Below are 21,701 nucleotides of genomic sequence, written 5' to 3'. Positions count from 1 at the left end.
GTCAAAAGGCAGCAAGCTATGTAATAATACCACGTATCTTCAAAGTAGATACACAAAGCCCAGGACAGTGAACATTTCATGCTAAAACCTGTTCTCTTGGCCTGTGGTTTTACAGACCATGTTGTCTACGCTATTTTCTCCAAAAGGAAAAAGCCCTCCTTGTTCTGGAGAGCAGCAATAACTTATGGCTTCCATTTACTGCTCTAAACTGTAAGAGAGTGTGAGACAAACCAGCTCGACTTCCCCATTCCCCACCTGCTTGTTTCCTGCAGGCAGTCAGCTGATACCAGCAGCTTGTAAGCCAGAACTTATGGTGTCATCAAGAGCCATACAGGAAGATCTTAACATCTCTCTCACTCCAAGAAAGGGACAAATAGTCAATAGCGCAGCCTAACCTCTCACATTTTGTCTGAATTATTCCTCTGCAATTTTTCTTTGTGCTGTTTTATCCCCTGCTGAAAGTTATATCCCCTTAGAGCACCCTAAACCACCCTTTCCCTGTGGGTGCACAACTGCTCTCAGATAACTTTTAGAGTCCAATTTTAAAAATTGTTTAGTCAAGCCATTCATACTTTGTCACTTTAATCTCTCCTTATAAATCATACCCTCGATCATCATCATTTTTCCTGTCCTTCCATGGCAGTCTATTCCTTCTTAGTTTCTATTCTCTTTAGCAAGCTGATAAAAGAAGATAGTAAATATTTGGATGTGTTCGACATTTTGCAAATTGTAGTAGCAGCAGCTTTGTTGTACTGTTCTGACTTATTATGTTGTTTACTCTGCCTGTTCACTGCATTCTTTTCCTTAAAATCTCACTAACCTTCCAGCAGGGAAAGGATAACCAGATAATCAAAATACGGAATACTAAAAAGGTCAACATAATACTGTACAATACCTGAGCTACTACAGTGTATTAGATATTAAAATTATTGTATCTCACACTTCTGAGAAGAGAGCAAGAGAGAAAAAGAGCAAAGGATGGAGCATTAATCCATTCAGGTGTCAAAGACTGCAATGAAAGAAGAGAAAGACATGTTCTGAATTACATATTGTTTTGTTTTGATTTGTTTTTTTCCCCTAAGGAAATGGATTTCCCCTTATCTGCTCTGAGCTAAATATTAGGAATAAAGCAGCCTTTCAAAAAGATCCTAATAGGGAAGAAAGTCTGGCCTGGAATAGAATGAGTTGGAAGACTCTACTACAAATAACCTAAGTGTTTACTCCAGCTATTGCATCCTTAAGATTCTGTTAATGTTCGTGCTGTTTATATGAGGATGATACATACACCAAAATGAGACACAGGAAGAAAAGACCTTTCTCACATAGGTTTTCAATTGCAATAGACAGGGCAATCAATGATGGAAGATGCTTTGTTACTCATGCTCAGGAACAAGGACTGTGAAGAAGTTGCTGAAATTCCTGCAGAGAGCTTCAACAGCACATACACAGTAGTTGCATTTGCATTAAATAATGGCTGAATAAAAAAATAAGCATTTCTAGAAATTAGTCAGCATTGGGATATTGCTTAATGTTGGATAATGTAACACCATGTCTTTGGGTAAGACAGTGGCAAAATTGAAGTTCTCCATGAAAAGCGTATCTGATGTTGCTTTTCTTTTCTTTTTTTTTAAAGGGAATAAATGTTACAGCACTTCCAAAATAAGAAGAAATCTGTTTTGCCACTTCAAACTGTTGTTGAAGTGTATAAACATCAAAAGAGAAAATCTCAAAACATTTCAGTGTTGTGATTACAGTTTTTTGTTACATCATATTTTTGTTCCAGAGAACAGAAAATATTTTTTAGCTGTTGAAACACATACAAAAAATCAATTTTTAAGATGTTTCCAGAAGAGAATTTATCCACAGCTTTTTGGACAATAAGTTCTAAGTAAAAAGAATTAACGATTCTTTCAATAGAACATATTCTGGTTTATCTGTCCTGCTGCAAGAGGGGTATAACGGCATATGCGTTACATACATGTTTCTTTTTACAGCCCTGCCCCTCGTTTACATTGTTTGCAAGGTCAAAAATGATATAAACACAAAGTTTTAACTACATTTATGCGGGTTGGCAAGGTAAGTGACAGCTATCAGGCTGCAAGGGAACTGCTGAATGAGGATGAATTTAGTCCTTTGGCTGTACATCTGTTACAGACTGAAAGCTTTGAACTGGAAGATGGAAAGGCAGCAGCAGCAAACCAGGACTTCATTCATCAATTAAATTCATTTTTCATAGTAGCGTAATGAATATCCAAGGGAGTGTTTAATGCCAAGCATAGGAAATAAAGGGGAGCAAACTTACACTTCAGAATGAGGATCCTGAGGAGCTTTCTGCAAGCTGGAGAGATTGCTGTTTTCTTGCCGAACAATCCATCCTTCACATGAGAATGCATCTATTTCTGTAAGAAAAGAGAGGTCACTACGTTACAATATGAACAAAGAACAAACTTGTCTGAAGTTTGGCTCTTTAACATTCAGCCTAGTATTTTATCTGTTCTTTTCAAACAAGTCAGCAAAGGCCAATACAGCCATCGCTCAAAATGTGGGTTAGGGAATAAAAAAAGGAGCCACTCTGTGCTAAGAACTGACTCTCTCAGTTCCCTTAAGCTATCACAAGTCAGGTACTAGCTTTTATTTCATACAAATACCAAGCAGCAAAACACAACTTGGACATATCAGCTCGGGTTTGCAATGTTGTACAGCCCTGTTTACGTGGGTTAGACCTGTTGTAATAATTCCTGCCCCTCAGGGGCTGCTCTGAAACAGCACCACAGGAACATGACCATATTGTTTATGGACCCAACTTAGTTGTTGTTTGATGAGCTTGGTATTTATGTATTTCCAGTTCTCAGAGGATGTCACAGCTTGCATGTAGATGTACTATGAGATCCTTAAAAAGTGCCAGCCTAAGATGACTCACTAAGTGGTATACAGGATGTTGTTAGACTTCTCTAAACGGGGAAACTTTCTCTTCGCACAGTAATGTTGGTATCAATGCTGAGCAAATAGAAAATCATCACAGAAAATTATGTATTCAGCACTTTTTCTGCACTTGAGAAGCTGAAGACTTTTTAGAGTTTACTCATCGTTCAAAATGATTCACCAAAGATCTTTTACAATTATTTTTAGGTCCAAAATCAACAACATGTGAGCAGTTACTCAGAGCAACATGGAAATTATTTATGTTTACAATTTGTGAGTACCAGGACAACAGGATGTAACAAAAAGGAAATTTCAGCTCCATTTATATTCCGCCACATACTTCCTATTTAACCGTGGGCAAGCTGCAATCTTCCCTAAGCTTCTCTTCCTTCTCTGTATATTGCTTTGGGCCAAACTCCCTCTGGATAACTGACTGCAGAATTTGTTTTCTCTTTTAGGGTACATGTAAAAAATGTGTCACTTGGCAGCCTAGCAAGAAACTTACTTCAAGCTCTGAGGAACTGAACAGTTACCCTTTGTAAGGTAAACAGACCTCGTTTACTACATTAAAGCACATAAAAAAGAATTTATGCCAGATAATGCTGTCATACTAGTAGATACCCGACAGCACAATTACCAGGTGAAACAGGCACTTATGATATTGAGAAATGTTGACATAGCATGTGAGACGATCATTACGTAAGTGAATGTGGAATAAGATGGACTGCCATATGCTTTACTCCTCTTGTGGGTCTGTTAAGTTGGAAGAATACACTTGAAGTTCTTTTTCCTGAGTCAATACCAAATTACAGCATCCAAATCCAGTGTCTACAGAATTACTTACATTTTCTATTAATTACCATTTTAAAATAGTTTAAAAAAAGATTATAGCAATGGGCAGTTATGAAGTTTTTTTTTAAATGTGTACGTCATCATCAATAAAATGTCTAGAACAGATGGCAACAGTAGATGAAAGGCTAAAGGAAGCGGGGAAGAATATATTCAGATGACATAAATGGGTCCAAGAGACCTGATTTCTGAGGGGTTGCCCCCACTAGCACTTACGTTGGGCAGCATAGTCTAAGGACTGCTCCCCTCTCTGCTTCCTTACTATTCCACGCCACAAAAAACAGTCAGCTGACCTAAATCAGTGCCAACAGTCTCAGCTTAAGGTCAAACATTTCTTGGGACCTTCCTCAAGAGCACTATTGCCAAATAGAGGCGCGCAGGCAGCTGAGCTGTGCCGGTATGGCCTTCGTTACGATCCTCTGTCTTGATTACAGAGCAGTCCTGGATTCTTTCATCTCCTTTCTGGATCTCTGCCAAGATGCCGAGCGCTCTCCGTGAATGCCAGAAACACAAGCACTGACCGGGTTTTCAGCAATTTCTGCATGTGTTGCTTTCTAGCAATTACTTGAGTGGAGCATGCATCCAGCAACGCACTGGATGAGCAAACTAAGGCAAATTAACACTCTCCTGTCATCTGAGGAGTGGACAGTAATCCCAGCATCGCTTTGCCTGGAAATATTGTGTTCTTTCTCCAAGGCAAAGATTCATCAAGGGGTCTGGCAGGGCTGGGAAGCGGAGGGAGAAAAGGAAAAGGGAAGCTGGAGGACATATATCACCCAGTAGAAAAGTGAAACCACTGTACTGCAACTGAAAAAAAATCACACAGTGTTGTCCTAAAAGCTGGTTCCTCTCTAAATTTTTCTTCATTAGAATATTAAAAAAAGACAAAAGACGACATTATCATGATTTGTGTTTGCCTTTGATGCTTCATTTTATTTAAATCACTTTCCCCTTCACTTCTCGGATAATAGCTCATTAATAATTTCTTTTTGGAAATCATGGTTAAATAAAAGTGGAAACAGACACAATAAATTTCTAGATAAGTAACTTGAAAAGTTATAATCAATAAAATCCTGGGTGGCAATAATGTTACCATATTAAATTTACGGCATCTGTTTAAACAATACTTTCCTTCCTCCATTATTCTAAATGTTGCTTCAGGAGGTCTTTTTATAGACTATATTTTTTCTTTTATGGTGGGACTGTAAACAGGCAGTTAAACTAATATTTTGGTACGTTCAGCATGCTGGGCTCCATTTTATGGAGTCTTTCAACAAAAGCTCATTGCAACTTCAAATGCCCTCTTACAGCTTGAAAACGGGAACTGCAGAAATTTCCTTTCTACTATACCCAGGCTCGATGTTGCATAAAGACAGGTCATAGTGCTTCACACAGGACGTGTTAGCAGCATATAGGGGAAAAAACAGGAAAACGGTCTAAACAGAGACCTCGAGCAAAATTCCTGAGCAAAAGTATTTTAGTTTTATGCACAAGATGTAGGCCAAAATGAAAACCAGAGCACAGGGAAGCCTGCTTGTCCAAGAAACATAAGGTTAGACAAAAAATATAATTTAAAAAAAAAAACAACTAAAAAGTCATCTTCATCTTCACATACAGCAGACAACCTGCCCTTTGTTCCAGAAAAAGAAATGCTCAAAAGAGAAAGTTAAACACACATCAGGTTTCCAGGTGTGACCCTGTCCCTCTCTGTTGGACCAGGAACCATTGCACTCAGGTGTGTTTCTCTCCATGTCACCTGTCGGAACACCCCGGTTTAGCAGGAATAAAGCAGCAGCAAAGCCATAATCTCAGCCCAAAGAGGGGACGCTTCCTGCAGCATACGGCAGAACCGTTTCCCATTTGTCCCTTTCCATTGCTAATTCAGGCATACAAGGAGTTCAACATCATATAGGACACAAGGAGCATGCCCTGACCAAACCCTGACTCTTACGGCAAGACTTAAATGTGGACCAGGCACTAAGTCTGAATTTTATGTAGTAGAAAGGTACAGAGTAAAGATGAGGGTTATGAAGCCAGTGTCACAACTGGGGAAGCAGCAAAGCTGGCCATGTTGCAACGCACCCTGCAATGCAAGCCCTGTAGGAAAAGACAGAGCCTTAAGGAAGCACTGTGGCAGAACAGAAAACTGGGCCACTCTCTAGCTGAGCGATTTAACACAGAAATTATTCGTTTCCCACTCTAGAAGTTTCTTCAGGACTATGTAAACTATTCTGTCATCTGCATCCACTTCCTACTCATTTCCCTATAAAAAAATAAACTCTGAAACATGCAGAAGATATAGCCATAGGCATAAATAATTCTCTACATCGATTGCATTTAAACATTAACTTTTTTGTTTGGGATGGTATGCATAGGACTTTTTGGGGTACTACTTTGTGCAGGGGTCCAATCTTCCCTCTGTGTTTGTATAGCACTGAGCACAAAGAAGCCTTTCTGCATAACTGCAAGTAATAGTAATAATACAATAGGGATATGAGTAGGAAATGGCTTTGAGCAAGTGCTTTTCACTTTTTGGAAAAAAACAGCAGTGAAGAAAGGATGATTTCTCCTGAAAGAGAGTGGATACAGGCTTCTCACCCAGGGAAGCCATATTGCTGTTTTAAAAGATGCCAGCATCCTGAGCTTTGTTTCATCACCGCTCCGCTTAAAAGCCAGCTCTCCAAGCTGCGGCACTCCCAGGAACTCCCTGCCACTGTCACAGTTTTTGGGCAAGTGCAATGATTTGCTATCCAGGCTTTAACTGTCTCCTAAAAACGAAGAGCCAGGTATTTATGTTCCAAGTATCCAGCTTGTTGCAATCGGAAAAAAAATAAAAGGAAATGGAGGATATTAACTCTCTGTTTCTTATTTTTATTGTCTTTATCGATCAGGGGAATTAGTGTTAGGAAGGGAACTCTTCTGTAAAAGCTGTCTGGATTTCTCTGCATACGGGTGTCATCGTCTGTGTTCTGCCCCAGGTGGATGAGTTCTACAGGATTTAAAGGAAATTAAAAACCAAAAAAACAAAACCAAAGGATTTTTCATAAAATTAATAAGGCTCTGAAGAAGCAATGCTAAAATTTTATAGGGAAAGACTTTTTTCTGTAGAAAAATCAAAAAGCCCTCTTTTCATTGCCTTTAATCAACTTTGGATTAAAATTACTCATCAGCAATATTTCTTAAAATGTGAAAGAAACTAAACTGCTTGCTTGAGTTACCCTTCGGAAGAAGACTCTTCACCGTAACAGACACATATCAAAGCCTGGCTGGATTGTGGCTGTGCTTGTACAGGACAAAGAAAACCCACTCCTACAAGTGAGAGGGGAGCAGACCGTGCAGTGCAAGGAGAGCGCACAGGCTGACTGGGGGTGACTGCAGCTGGTGCAATAGCTCTGCAAGCTCGCGGGGCATCTTTTCACCACCCATCTCCGAGAGTTAGGCTTTCTGTATAATGCCACTTTATATAATATTCACTACCAAGGTTTCATATTAATGTGACTCGCCACCTGCAACTGCCTCATTACAAACCAAGCTCAGACGGGACTTCAGTAAGTGGAAAGCTACAGAGTTACGCTGGATCACAGTCTAAATAGTTTGGCTTTCCCCTCCCATCTTTTTCTATACTGACTAATTCAGCTAATTAGAAAATCCTGTTTCTAGCAGCTGATAGGTTGGAAAACAATGCATCAAACTCCCCCCCCCCCCCAATAACTGGGTCTTTCAATATTTTTAACAGAAGTTGACTGAAAAAAAATACAGATATTTGGCAGTTTTGAACAAAAAAGTCTCTTTTTAAAATTTTTAAAGCACAAAAGCATATGCATGTTTAAATCAGAACATTTTTCCTTACTTGGTACCCTACAGTTTCAGTGCTCTTTTGAAATACTTCTTCACACAATTAATTTGAGAGAGAGACAGAGAGTCAAGAGAAGATGTCATGAGAAAGAAAGGAGAAAAAAAAAATAACTAATGGGCTATTCATAATTTTGTAATTTGTTGTGGTTGTTGCAAATCTGAAACAAAAATCAATTTTCTTATTGACAGTCTTCTCTCTCCAAAATGTGTATATTCTGCTTTATTGCCAGCGGTTTGTCTATTGTGGGCTCTTGCATTGATTTTTCTTTTTTGGTAAGGATAAAAACCATTAATTTTTGGAAAACAGCATGAAATATTGCATAAAGCAGATAACATAAAACCAGGCCACATTCTGGGGACAAGGTTGGATTTCTGCAATATTTCTAAGTAGAAAAATTTACGCAGCTATCTAAAAGTATCTGAAGATCAAACAGAATCATTTATACAGTGGCTAGAAAGCTCTAATGAATTTGATAATAAGGGTCTTGGGAATTCGCATAGCCACATTTACATCGTAATGGTTACACTGACATTGTATTGGATGTGAAGGACCTGGTAAAATGATTGATGACAGATGTAACAAACTAGAGAGCTATCCCATGTTTCTGTCAAGCTCGCTTTCTGCTAGATAATAGTAACTTTTGACTAACGCCTCTAAGTACAGAATTTCTGCATATTGTGATCCCAGTGATTAAAACACTCAGTTGATTTTTTCATACTAGACTAAAAATATAGTTTTGTGCTTAAAACCTACTTAGTGATTTGAAAGTAAGATAGAAGTTCCGTTCCCTCAGCATATTTTAGCCTGCCTAGTTAACCTTATGCAAATTACCATAGGATTCGGTTATGCAGTGGGTTGCCTTCATCAGCCAAGGCCCTTTAAGAAATTCCCATTCTCTCTCCTTTTCTCCCCAGTCTTTCCTGTCAGGCTCTGTGGTGCACCCATATGGTCCTACATCCCATATGCATACAGACCTCTCTTACAGCCTCAACTCATGCTCAAATGTGCTTGAAAAGCACAGGAATTTTATTTTCATTATTTCCCATCGCTGTAGACAGCTTTTCCTTTCTGAAATACTTATCTTTCCTTAAAAGGAGTTACAAATAACAAAGATGCAGATAACTAAAACCCTTATTGGATTTGGCCGTAGAGTACCACAAGGCATAAAGACATCTATATTCCATTTACCATCTTTTATTTGTTCCTAAATGCATCTAGGAGGTTACATCCCCTATTAAACACAGTAAGAAGTGAACGTGGTAAAAACTGAGTCCTAATCACTTAAATAACATACCAAAAGAAAGCAGGAAGATTAAACAAAGCATAGTGAAACGCCTATTAAAGAATTCACATCCTCAAGCATTTGTTCCTACGCCTAAGCAATTTTTATTACATTTTGCTTGAGCTAGTAAGTAGTAGTGAAAATTACACAGCATCATACCCACGCATACCTCCTCTCCCCCATTCAGGGTAAAGTATTAATGAATTGTAGATTTTTTTTCTCATGACAAGCCTAATACTATTTGACCTGGCTACTTCTAGAAGTAACGGACTGAATACATCTCATTTCTGTCACGTCAGCAAAGCCTGACAGGGCATGAGTAGTTTTGAATATTCTCAATTTGAGCAGCAGGTGCAGCAATGCACATCACCACGGAAAGTCATCATCTCGTAAGCAGGGCAGTATTTCCCCTTATGTCAAAAGGGAGGGAAATGAAACCAGATTAACAGAGGACCTGAAGTATGAATAAGGGATCCCAGGCATAATACCATAGTAGTAAAAAAAGTAGGCAAGCATTTATTCTTAAAATATACTGAACATTGAAACACAAATATTGGTCCATCATCACATTAATGGCTGTCGTAACCACAGATTATCCATAACACTAACACTGCCTACCTACCAAGCACTACCTGAACACATAACGCTATATGACGCTATGAATAATGGAAAAAATATGACAGGAAACTAGACAGGCCTGACACCCAAAAAACAATTTCTATATTAATTTCCAGGGTAATTCTGCCCCTCACTCAAATTTGGCAGCTCAGTTTTTACTACAGAAGCATATAAATAATAAACAGCCTGTTTGAGCTTTCCTTACAATCATCCTGCCTCCCTCAAAAAAACAAAAACAAAAACAACCCAAAAAACCCATTTTGCAACAAAATGACACTTGACCTTGTCAGCTGGTGTGACACCAGCAACCTTCCTTCATTTGTCAGCCTCGCAGGTCTGCAAGAAATGCATGTCAGCAATCCAGGCCTATGTGCTACAACTATCAGAAAGATGATTTAGCCACACGTGATTAGTAAAGATCGATATTACTTTATAAAGAAGCCACCTACAGGTCCCCTCCAGCCAAGTGGAATTAAGAAATGTGCATTTTCGCAGAGCAGCAAGAACAGAAAGCTCTGCTCAGAAAAGCATTTTTGCTCATGCTCCATAACCAGACTTGATTGCCTGCCTCAATGCGCTCGGGGCACAGCAAGCCTTGCAGCTGAATGCTGTGTTGTGCATTGATGGTGTTTCCACAGTCGGTTCAGTGTCAGCTAAATGCTAAGAAGTACACAGATGTCCTTTTGTTTTCAAATTCAGCCTTGCAGCATATTTATAAACAGATGCTCAATATGTCTTTGTAGGGATAAATGTTCTGGTATAGGGTGAGACTCTATACTACCCTGGGCAGAGGGGTCAGAATATAAAAGCCTCTGCAACAATTCATCTCTCAGATTAACACGAAACAGCACAAGGGTGATTTCCACAGTGAGGATCTAGCTAGGCACCAACAAAAGTCAGTGGAAGTTTGTTGTTGGCATAAATGAATGCAGAATGACGTCCTCAGGCTCCCAGTCTTGCAATACAAAAAGCAACCTGAACCAGAGAAACACCCTGGCGCAGATTCAAGGATGTATCTTCAAGTTAAGCATTCGCATCTGCTTTGCTGTGTTGAATTAGTGTGTTCTTTGCAGTCTTGAGCCTGAATTGTCACGATGGCATATGCAGAGCCAAGCTATGGCTGACCCCGTATGAAGCTGGACAGAAAAGGGAAGAACAGAAACGTACCCAGAGACACCACCACTTTCCAGCTGAAATGCTGCAGAAGTTAGCCAAGGGCCCACACAACACACAAATCCTTCTCAAAACAAGGTTGGGAAGAGGCGCTTGTAGAAGACAAGGAGAGCCTACGCAGTGGTTTCCCAACCAGACACCGATGTCACAGAAACAGTTGTTTTCTCTTCAACATTGACTATTCCCAATGAGGTGGGAACCTACACAGAAAACCTCTATGCAGTTCCCAAGTAGAAATCAAAGCATCACATTAACAGCCTGTAGCCAGGCCGGTCTCCTAAATATATTCCCATCAAACTTCCTTTGATATGAAGCGAGATCAGTCGGCCGCATAAGCTTGGAAAGAGAAGGTATAAACAAGAATGAAAGAAAAAAAAAGGCTAATAATTATACTTTAAAGTTTATAACTATCTATCTCTATATTCAGAAAAAAGTATGCTTGTAAGACCTGGACAGCTCAAGGGGTCTTTTATATGCAGATTATAGGTTCAAAGCCAATTTCTGTTAATAGCCACTTAAAAGTTCATTTCCATTCAAAAGCCATTAGGTATCATATGCATGTACAAGCTTTGACACAAAATTAGTTGCAGAGGTGAAAATTATCTTGGAAATATCTACAAGAAAAAGACTGACACTACATTGTTCATAAGTAGGTAATTCAAACTATGACCCAACTTTATCATCTTCTGGGTAGAGTGCTGTGTGACAAGATTCTTCTGATGCTATGGAGATGAAAATAAATGAAAGCTACTAAGGATTGTTTTATTAAATTAAACTTTATTATATAATGTTCTAGGTATATGAAAAATTTAAACATTATTATATATTTAAACATTGTATGCACACAAGATCATATTGAATTACCAGAAGTGATCATTATTGTGCTTGCCTCTTCTGGACAATCAACGGGTTATAAAATTCAATAGGAAGCGTCTTCTTATCCCTACGTGGAACATTCTGGAATGCTAACCATATAACCTTCATTAGGGAAGAAAGCATGCCTGACGAAGTCCAAGAGGCATGCTGACTTCTTTCAGACTTCAGAAATGCAAAATCAGCAGCTCTATCTAATCTGCCATTTGGGCTGTAATCTGTTCAGAGAGAAACCTATTTGCCATATGTTGATTTATTTTTAGCCATACAAAAATCATTACGAAAATGAGCATGGCAGAAATCCTCTGCTGTAAAGAATGGTAGTCACATTGAAGGCAGGACTAAAACACATATACTCTGTGTTTAGGTCCATTAGACTTCAGTATGATGGCAGAGCGATTACTTAGTATCAGTAGGGATCCAGAAATCATTTGCTAGAGCTGTGATTTATACTTCTCCCAAAAGCCGGCAATGCAGATGATGATGGTCTAATGCAAAGAGGGGCAGATTTCGGAGTTGGGGATTCTAGTCCCGGCAGTTTTACTTATTTGTGGGCAATGACGTTGTTCTGTGACATGCTTTGAGAACTATGTTAAAGAAAAAAGAAAGGAAAAAAAAAAAGGATGTAAAAGCTAGCTACATAAAACCCATGAGTTCCCCTGGACTGCCATCGTTCCTGTCCATTCTGTGTTTAATGTGCTGGTTATAGCCAGCCCACGTTCCACCTCCTATCGTATTCATGAAAGCCTTTTACTGTCTGAGATACAGCTATATGTATAAGACAATTTATGACTTAAGGAACCAGCTGCTACTCACAAGCTGAGTTATCAAAATGTTGCAGCAAATTCCTTTGTTCCATTCCAGGAACAGGGCTGTTTGGAAGATCATGATTTTTTTTGAGGCGTTGGGCATGAAACAGAGCACTTCTGTTGAGTTCAAGGATTGAGCAAGTGGAGGTGCCTACATTCAGTTCTACATATACAGGAAACACCTTTAGGACACTTCCAAACTAGCCTAGGAGAAGCTTTAACTACATTCTGTTCCAGCAGTAAATAGGGACAATATGAAGCAGGAGTCTCAAAAATTAAACATTTTAAAATAAAGAGACCTAGATAATGTGTATGCAAGAGTTGAGAGATGGCCCAGAACCTTACTAGATGCATAATAGTAGCTTTTAGCATATCCTGTGAAATCAAAGTAGTCCAGAGAAAGTAAGAAACAGTGTTGTTGCAGTATCTTAAAAAGGTTAAGTGGGATGATCTTGTCAGTCTGGGCAATAGGTATTAGAATAGCTAATAAGAGATTTGATTTAAAAAGGTAATATTCTAAATGTCAATCACATCCAGTTATGGAATATAGGCCTCATCAATCAATGCGCTGTTTTTACAGCATTATATGAACGGATGACAAAAGCAAAATGTTGATATAATCTACACAGACATTGGTAATAAATTTGGCACTGCACGACCACTTCATAAATTAGAAAGACACACATTAAATAGATTTTTTTTTTTTTTTTTTAAATATAAAGAGGCCTCACACTAACAGAGAGATGTGCAAACAACAACTTCTTGTCAAATGTTTGTGTTTCCGGCAGAATACTGTAGCGATTTGCTCACTGTCCCGTGCTAGTTAGCTTCTTTATTAATGGCTTGGAATAGACATAAGTGACCATCATACTGACAAAGATGAAACGAGAGTTAGAGAAGTAGTTCCTGACAGAAGACAGGAGATGAGTATGAAATTAAGGAAAACAATGGAATAAATCAATGGAAATGCGATTTTAGTTTCCTGCTTGTGCCTTGGGGGCACGTTTCACATTTACGTGAAAATACTTTCAACAACAGGATCAAGATCTGGATTTTCCCAAAGCTCAGAACGGTTCTTCCAACACTGTACTTAGCCACAAACAGGTGAGTGAACCTGACGTAAGGAACTTATACCGGGGGAATGTTTTTTGTGGCTGCTCAGCACAGACGGGTCATGTGGCTCTCTAGCCTTCTGTATCTCTAAATTATTAATACAGCTTGTGCTGCCTGTTTTCTGTCAATAATTGGGGCCCAAGCTAAGAAAGGATAGTTAATTCCATTACACGAGAAATGCCAAAAAATGCTAATTATTATTTTAAGTTTCTCTCTGAATAAACTTTATTAATGGTTTCTTCCTCTGCATGCAAATTTCAACAACTCTCACACCATAATTAAATTAGCATTGTTTGCGCTTTAGAGTATTTAAAGTCTGAAATTACAGGCAATAACTATAAAATAGAGTGATAATTAATGATAATAACTCATTCCTGCAGAAACTGGGCTGAGGCTTAGCAGTTACGACACTTTTTATTCCCAACAGCTACTTTATGGTACTTGAAATTACTTAGTAATTCTCCTAAGCTAATTTTTATTACCATGCAAAACTTTCAGTAGTACAGGGGCAGGTTATTTGTGTTCACATTTAGATTGCTAGAGTTTTAGATCATATCTGACTGCTTTCTCTGTGGCACTCAAATATATCACAGAAGTGGATTTGACTATAAGCAGACGCCTTGTCCAGTCGCTAAAGACCTTGGACTGAGGCTTCATGCTATGTTATGTGCTGTTCCTGGCTCAGCCGCTACGTACACATGATGCTGGAGAAGACCCTCTGTGGTCTCGGTAGACCCTTTGTCCTGCGATAGCTCTGGCCATTTCTTCACTGAAGAAAACTTCTCACACAGCTTTGGCCAACAACAACAAAAGTCTATGGGAAGTATGAGCCTAAATTCTCCTTGTAAGAGCTGGTACAGCATCTAAATCTTCAGAAGTTTTTTGTGTTTTAGCATGGAACAAAGCTTTAAATCATGGAGACTACAGTAAAATTGCTTTTGCTTTTTAAAAAATGGGGCCTCATACACCACAAAGTCGAGGGCAAGAGATCAGCATGGCAGCAGCAGCAGCTGAGGGATGACTAGAGACACTCAAGAAAAAAAAAAAACAAACAAAAAAACTATTAACTCTCCAAACTCCAGATTCCCAAAAATCACAGGACTGAAAAGATTCTGAATGATCTGTTTATCTGTTTTGATAGAGATCTGATATGTTTTAAGCTTCTGTATATACAAATAGTAAAGAAGAAGTTACACATTGAAAAGACAAGAAATATTAACCATCAGTGTGTCTATGCTTTCTAGCTCTAGGTTTATGAAGTCAATATAGAATTGCACACTCTCTCAGATGCAGCTATAGCCTTCAGAAATAAGCAAATCCGTCACTCAAAATGAGTGCCAACTACCTGGAAAGGTGGAATTAGTTTATCCGAGACCTAGATCAAAACTTTTACTCAGAGAATTCTCTCCAAAATATTTTTCTATTTCAAGTTCCAAGGCTGCAGCTGCTAATGAGACCCTCATACGAGATGGGACTCTCAGCTGATGTAACTCCATGGAGTTTCAAGCGAGTGAGTTTGAAAGGACTACAATGAGCTGGTCTGCCACACTACACAAATTGATACAGAAACACCCAAATACCACTACTACTAGCACTACTTTCTATTCCCATCTGTTGATCTGAGAACTGCTCTCTATAGGATTTCCACGTATGCTGTTTTGCAGTACAAGAACTTAACTTTTGTTCATGTGCGCACACAGTCCTTGTATGTGCATTAAGTGAGAATGAAGTGCCACCCATCAACCCAACTACTGCAGGCAGCTAAGCACACTGAAGGAGAGCAGGCTAACCACCTGCATTTATGAAAGGCAGCAAAGTGTGACCAAAAGTTCTTGAAATCTCAAGGATCAGTTCTGATACATGTCAGTGCGATTTGTATGACATGAGGTGAGACAGGTCCACCCTGCCTTGTAAATGACTAATAGACAGGCACTGAAGAATTTGTAGTCCAAACAGACAAGATCGATACAGTGTGAGACTCGCCTGTTGAAAAGTAAGGAGAGCTAATTGCTAATATTACAGCCCAGAGGCAGGGTAGAAAAGCTGAAGTCGCTGGACCCGCACTCCTCAATAGCTATTCAGTTAGCCAGGAATCTATGCTACTTTTTCTATACAAGAAGGATTTAAATCCAATTAGACTCCCCATTTTGTTGGCAATGCCTGTCTATGTATTTACATCACACTCCTTACTGTGGTATCTCAGCATCTGTTCCAGGAAATCTTTCTGAGCACAGCTAGGTCACTCTGTGTCCATCCAGTCAATTATTTTAGGAGTGGTTAGAGATTTCCACTTTTGCAAAAGTAGTTTCTTGGCAACTAATAGAGCTCTGAGGAGACATCCCTCTTGATTAGAGCATAGATCTTTACTCTGACACCCCTGAACTTTTTATGGTTGGTTGGAAGTTCTGCAGGCACAGAAGAGAGAAAAAATTCCAACCTTTATCCGCTGACAAATGAACATTTAGCTGCTGCTGCCACCTTGCTTCTCAGCTGGACACAAAAAATGTATTGGTCAACTAGACACCATTCATGCCTTTCCCTTGCTTGGAGTGAAGACATCCATGCAAGGAATACAAAACAGCCCCAAGCACTTCACACTCACTTTGCCCTAGTATGAGTGATTTGTACAAGCACAGGGTTAACAGACCCCTTAGTGCCCTTTGGCATCAGAAAGAGCAATTTCTCTTCATCTTGTAAGAAACATCTGGGATACTGCAGAACAGCTGCTCTTAGACCTGAGCATTTGCTCTCTCCCAGGAGCACAGCTGGGTTGAAATGGTGACTCAGTGGTTATTGATCCCAGCTTCCTCCAGCCATCCATTACTTCCCACTTACCAAATCCGACTTTGATTTGCTACATTTGTGTAACATGCGAGGCATTTTTCAGTCAAGTATCTGGACTAACAGACCTGGTATTTAAGTCTCTTTCAGCTAATCCAGCTCATTTAGACTGGAATGGCTTTAAAGAAAGAGCAGTTAAACAATAGGCACTTGACCAAACATCTCAGGTAGGGAAAGCCTAAGACATCCTGGAGGTGCGTAAAGGGCCTTAATCTCTTCAGCCAACACATCTGCAGCTAGACAAAGCAGTGTGAATAAACCTACCACGTACTCTCACTCATTCCTGCTTTCTTCCTCTGCTAATGGAAATTCGCATCAGTCCCTTAGTACAGAATCCTCTCACAAGCATCAGTTGAACTGTACCACTTTGTATGACAAAGGAGAACTTGTGACTAAGTCAGCTCTCCCCTATGTATACGTAAAGATCTTCCAGAAAGGCAGCATCCTCTCCCCAAACTATGCTGCAAACGCTGGTTTGCTCAAAATACAGGGCTGGATCCAAAACTTCTGGCTCTTACTGTAGGCCTAATGCCTATAAAATGCAGGCAATTTCCAGATTATTTCCTGTGTGCAGCTGCTGAAGGTGTTGAGCTGGCAGAGTAGGAAATATATGTGTTGTTTATTTGCAAAGCAGGTACAGCATGAGCATCACTGGTCCCAGCTTTCTCCTGCTGCGCCCGCCAACGTATTGTACCTCATCCATGCCTGGGCTAAATTCCAGCCAGTGATGGGAGAATGAATGGGGCTGCATCCTATTATCAGTCCTTGGAGCCATACAATCCCCTCAGTTTATGAGCTGTAAAATATGTACTTCTGCCTAGTGGCTTCCTAGGGCAAGCATCTTCAGCACTGAAATCAGTAGAGCTTTGCCAAGGTACACTGCTGAGTGCGTAGGATGCCGTAGAGGAGCTGCAGGGCTGGTAACGGGACACAAACAACCCAGACAACTCCTCTGTAAATAGGGCTGAATGGGAAACAGATTTCCTGGCATTATTTCTGTTCATCAGATTGGAATGATGAGGGGATTTTTTTTTTTTTTAACTGTCCAACTAAAAATTTGATGCAGGGCAATCGTAGACATTATTATTTATTATACATTCTAAACATTCAAAAGATTTCCAAACTTCTAAAAAATACATAAATGCTGTTTCACTCATCAAATCTATAGTATATCCCTAACATTGGATGAATTTTTATCTTCTAGCATTCTCCTCTTCAAACCTTTGAAAATTTTATACTGTTTCTACATATACATTACCAGTTCACTGTACAGAAATCAAACTCCAGATCAGAAGAAAAGAAACCAAGTATCTGTCTTCAGTTTCATTAGGGCAGAGAATGGACCTCTTCTCCCTTTTCAGAGATGGTGAGGGGAAATGACATTAACAAACCTATTCATTTTTCCACCTCCTTATCCCACAATAAACAAAAGAAATATGGCAGAGCATGACTTTCCCACCACCTCAGCCTGGAGGAACATTTACTAATTTATTGGCAGTTGAAGGGGAAAGAAATAAGAAGCTGGAAAGTAGAGATACAAAGTCTGTCCATACCAATGTTTCTCCAGCTTGTCAGTCTCAGAAGAACAAGTTTTGGGCCAAAGCACGAGCTAGTGTGAAGTGATGTAGTTCCAGAGACTTCACTGGGCAGTGAACCAGTTTCTACTAGTTGAGCTTTTGGAAAACTATGAGTTGCCCAGATGCAACCCTCACATAAGGAAGAGTGGCACTTTGAACTACCTGAGAATTTGTCTTACAGCACCTAAGTACAAATTTTGTCTTTTCCAGCAGGAGCTGTGAGGGCAGAAGTCATTGTTAGAAATATCGTTGAAAATTGTTTCCTAACAGTGGTGGCTGGAGGTCCCATGCAAAATCTAAGCTCCAGTTCAGTAAACATTGTACACGCTGACATGAACAGCTGTCACTGGTCTAATATATACTTTGGTATTTTAACAGACAGGCTGGAGAAACAGAGATGAATTAACATGCCAAGGTCATGTAAAGAGGAGCTGATGGAAGCAGGGATATATCCAAGTCTCCTGACTGCCAATCTGATAGCCCGGCCACTTACGCACCTGCCTCCCCGGTTTGGGAGTCCAGCCACTCAGCCAAACATCTAATGCATACAGCAAACATTGTGCATTCAACGTGATAACTCTGGAATTAATTTCCATGCTTCCCAATCAGGGTTCAAGCACCAAAAGAAACTCAAAACAATCTAACATCTAAGCTCCTCCTTCTTTCTATACTAAATGGTATCAGGAAGGCTTCATAACTAAAAGATTCTCCAGCTTCCTAGTTTCTATGTATAAAGCATGTTATAAATATTCATTTTCAAGGAAGCTGCCTCCTACAAGTAAGTATGAATTCCCCTTTTTAAAATGAAGAGCTTCCTTCTTTCCATTAAAAACAAAAAAATCAAGCAAACAAAAATGACAAAAATTACAGCACAGTGATGGATTACCTGAAGCACAGCTGCACACACTGTGCTCCTACAAAAGATTTACCAAGTTGGCTATTAATTCCAAGAAATCGCAACAAAAGTTGGAAGTGTATTTCTTTGAATGGGAAACCTATACTCAGGCACAGCAAGCAGAAAATTGGCTGACACAGCAGCAGCAGTTGAATGTAATGGGTTACCCATATGGGCTCCTTAATCTCAAAACCAAAGCTAAAATTGCTTCATCCAGTTTCTGCTGCATTTTCTTTTCATTCCAGGAAACATCAGGCCCGCTCCATTTCTTCTCCTGACCTTCCCCCCCCCCCCCCCCCCCTTTTTTTTTTAGGAGACTTGCTTCTGTGCGTTGAGATTTTTCAACCCTTCCTTAGCATATACCACTGTGAAATATGCTCGATATTTAAAAAGTACACTGAATTCTGAAATTAAACTTAACAGCAGTCTACCTCTATATGGAATAGAAAATGGTTACTTATCTATTAGAATGCTATATTCAGAGATTACATGGTTATGACCAGCAGATTCTTCTTCTTTCCTTCCTCCTTCATAGCTATGATCAGTTTCATTACTGCAAGAAAACCTCGATGTGCAGAGAAAAATGTCCCCCCCTATACATTTACTGTTTGCATTCTAGTTGGGCCATCTCTCACTTTAAGCCGCAGATCGCACTTTCTGCTCTGGTGTCTCAATACAGCTTGCAGCTCCTCTGCGCAGCAAAGAGCGCTTCACTGGGGCTGGTCTGGGAATGAATTTCAAACAGTTTGTTCACAAAATCCCATGGGAACTGAGGACTGCAATAACCTCGGCATCTGTTGCTCCAAGTAAAAGGTATGCTTTTTTGACCTTGCTTTTTAAAAAAAAAAAAAAAAAGGAAAACAAAAAAACCTAAAAGCAAAGCAATGACATAAAAACATGAACAGAAAACACATTGCTGTGTGTGTACATCACTGCTTTTAGGGAGAAGCTCGGAGAAGCAACCTCACAACAGAGCTGTCAGTGATCCTAAATATACCATCGAAATGCACTCAAATACTGCAATGAGAAGTACAACAAAAGCTGTATAGAAATACTCAACTCTCTCACAGCTCTTACTCTGGGTACAGATTAAAGAAAAATACCACTCCGCCAGGATGATTGATTACAATTTCATTTGGTAATGAGAAGTCTTCTAATAATTATGTTTTGCCAAGAAGTGCGCAATTTCCCCTTCTGAAAGCCTGGTTTCTGTACAGAATACAGAGAAAGTAGAAGAGAGGAGGCTAACATCTGTTTAATTTATAACACTGCTGCCTGTAATAGCCTTACAACCATTCATAATTTAAGTTTCCTTCATAAAATGCCAAAAATTTTTGTTTAGCATGCTATTTATTTGCTAACAGGACATCAGTGCCCTGTTTGTTCACCTAGCACAGTACCTCCCTTCACCACTAGATGCTAATAAGACACCCACTGCAGCACTAAAGAAATACCAAAGTTACAGAACAACTGTTTCTACTTGTATTTTACATGAGATTGATTCAACTGACTCCAGTTACATTGCTTAAGCCACTATTCACATTCCTCAGACAAAGTCTAAGATTATTTAAAGCTTTAATGTTGTCATTAGATTACTAGGGCTCCTGTATTAAAGAACAGGCAGCTGCTGGACTACCTACCAGTATCTCCGCAGCTACCAAACTTCCAGGACAATGTTAGTGTCACACTTTCCCCTTTGAAAATAGGGCAATTTATACACACTGCAGAATGGTGCAAATATCTACAGGAAACGCAAAAGAATGCGGACCAAAAGTTTCTTTGCAGGAAAAACTGCAGCCTTTATATAAACAGAACGCTACACATGTAGAGCCAGCTTTGAGTCTAATGATGCTCAAGAGCTGGGCTGTTTTTCTGCTGTTGTCAGGAGAACCCAGTGCTGTGTGTGGGACTAATTCAGGGATCCTTCCTTGCGCAGAGCTCTATACCCTGAGCTGGTGCCTGAGCATCAGCAGCATGTCCTTATAGTTCTTGCTGTTTGATCACGATCTCAAACTTGTCGGGGAGTGATTCATCACCTGCTCCGTCCCCAGGCAAGAGTCTGAATGTTCTGCTTATTAATAGCTAGACCAAAATGAACTCAAGTTAAAAAAAAAAAAAAAAAAGGGGTAGAAAAAAAATCCCAATCCACAACCCTTCAAGAAATCAAGCTAAAGAGACTTAGCTTCATTACCTGTGCTCTCTACAGCTTCCCTAGTAAAAGGCTGCGCTGATTCATCCTGAAAAGGATGGCGAGACTGATCCACAAAACTTTTAACCCATTCCTTTGCCACCGGAGATATTAGCAGCCACAGAAAGATGTCCGAGGCATTTGGTTCCTCGTCAAACAAGACATCTTACTCTGCAGTAACCGTCAAAGCATTAGGGAGCAGTTCTGAGAGGTAGTGGTGATGCACAAACTCCAGGAGGAGGACAGTCCATGGAGATTTAATGCTGTGCAGCCACTGAAAACGTGGGAAGGCAATTATAGCTCCTGCAAATTACACTGAGAACATCAATAGATCAAGGCAGTGATCCAGCAAAGCACTTAAGCACATGCTTAACTTTAAGAGATCACTCCTCCCAGGCCTGATTCTGCACCATTTTAGAGGAACAGCAAAAATCCCACCAAAGGAAAGTTCTTTGCACTGCTCATACAAGCAACAAGGCACATCAGCTGATTTACAGTAAAAAAAGACTGTCAGAACAGTCTCAAAGTTGTTTTACAGTTCAGCCTGCAAATTTCTCATCCTGAAGAAGAATCAACAGAAAACTACTGACCACGGCAGCACATCAAATGACTACAGTAACTGTAGTTTCTAATTAGCATAGGGCACTTGCTAGAGCAGTTAAGTAACTCTTAAACAAGAGAGATGTGTGATATTAACAACAACGC

General features: G+C 39.7%; 1 protein-coding gene across 5 annotated transcripts in view; it reads right to left on the bottom strand.

Annotated features, from left to right (window-relative positions):
• LRRTM4 (leucine rich repeat transmembrane neuronal 4) overlaps nucleotides 1-21,701 on the bottom strand; it is a 543,042-nt gene that overhangs the window by 400,599 nt on the left and 120,742 nt on the right. For all 5 annotated transcript variants that reach the window (XM_050910344.1, XM_050910345.1, XM_050910348.1 and 2 more), the window contains exon 5: nucleotides 2,303-2,399. The gene's annotated coding sequence lies outside the window, so the exon portion shown is untranslated. The remainder of the gene's footprint in view (nucleotides 1-2,302; nucleotides 2,400-21,701) is intronic.

The sequence above is a fragment of the Gymnogyps californianus genome, chromosome 23, assembly GCF_018139145.2.
Source record: "Gymnogyps californianus isolate 813 chromosome 23, ASM1813914v2, whole genome shotgun sequence".
Lineage (NCBI taxonomy): Eukaryota > Metazoa > Chordata > Aves > Accipitriformes > Cathartidae > Gymnogyps > Gymnogyps californianus.
This window is presented reverse-complemented; position numbering and strand designations above follow the sequence as displayed.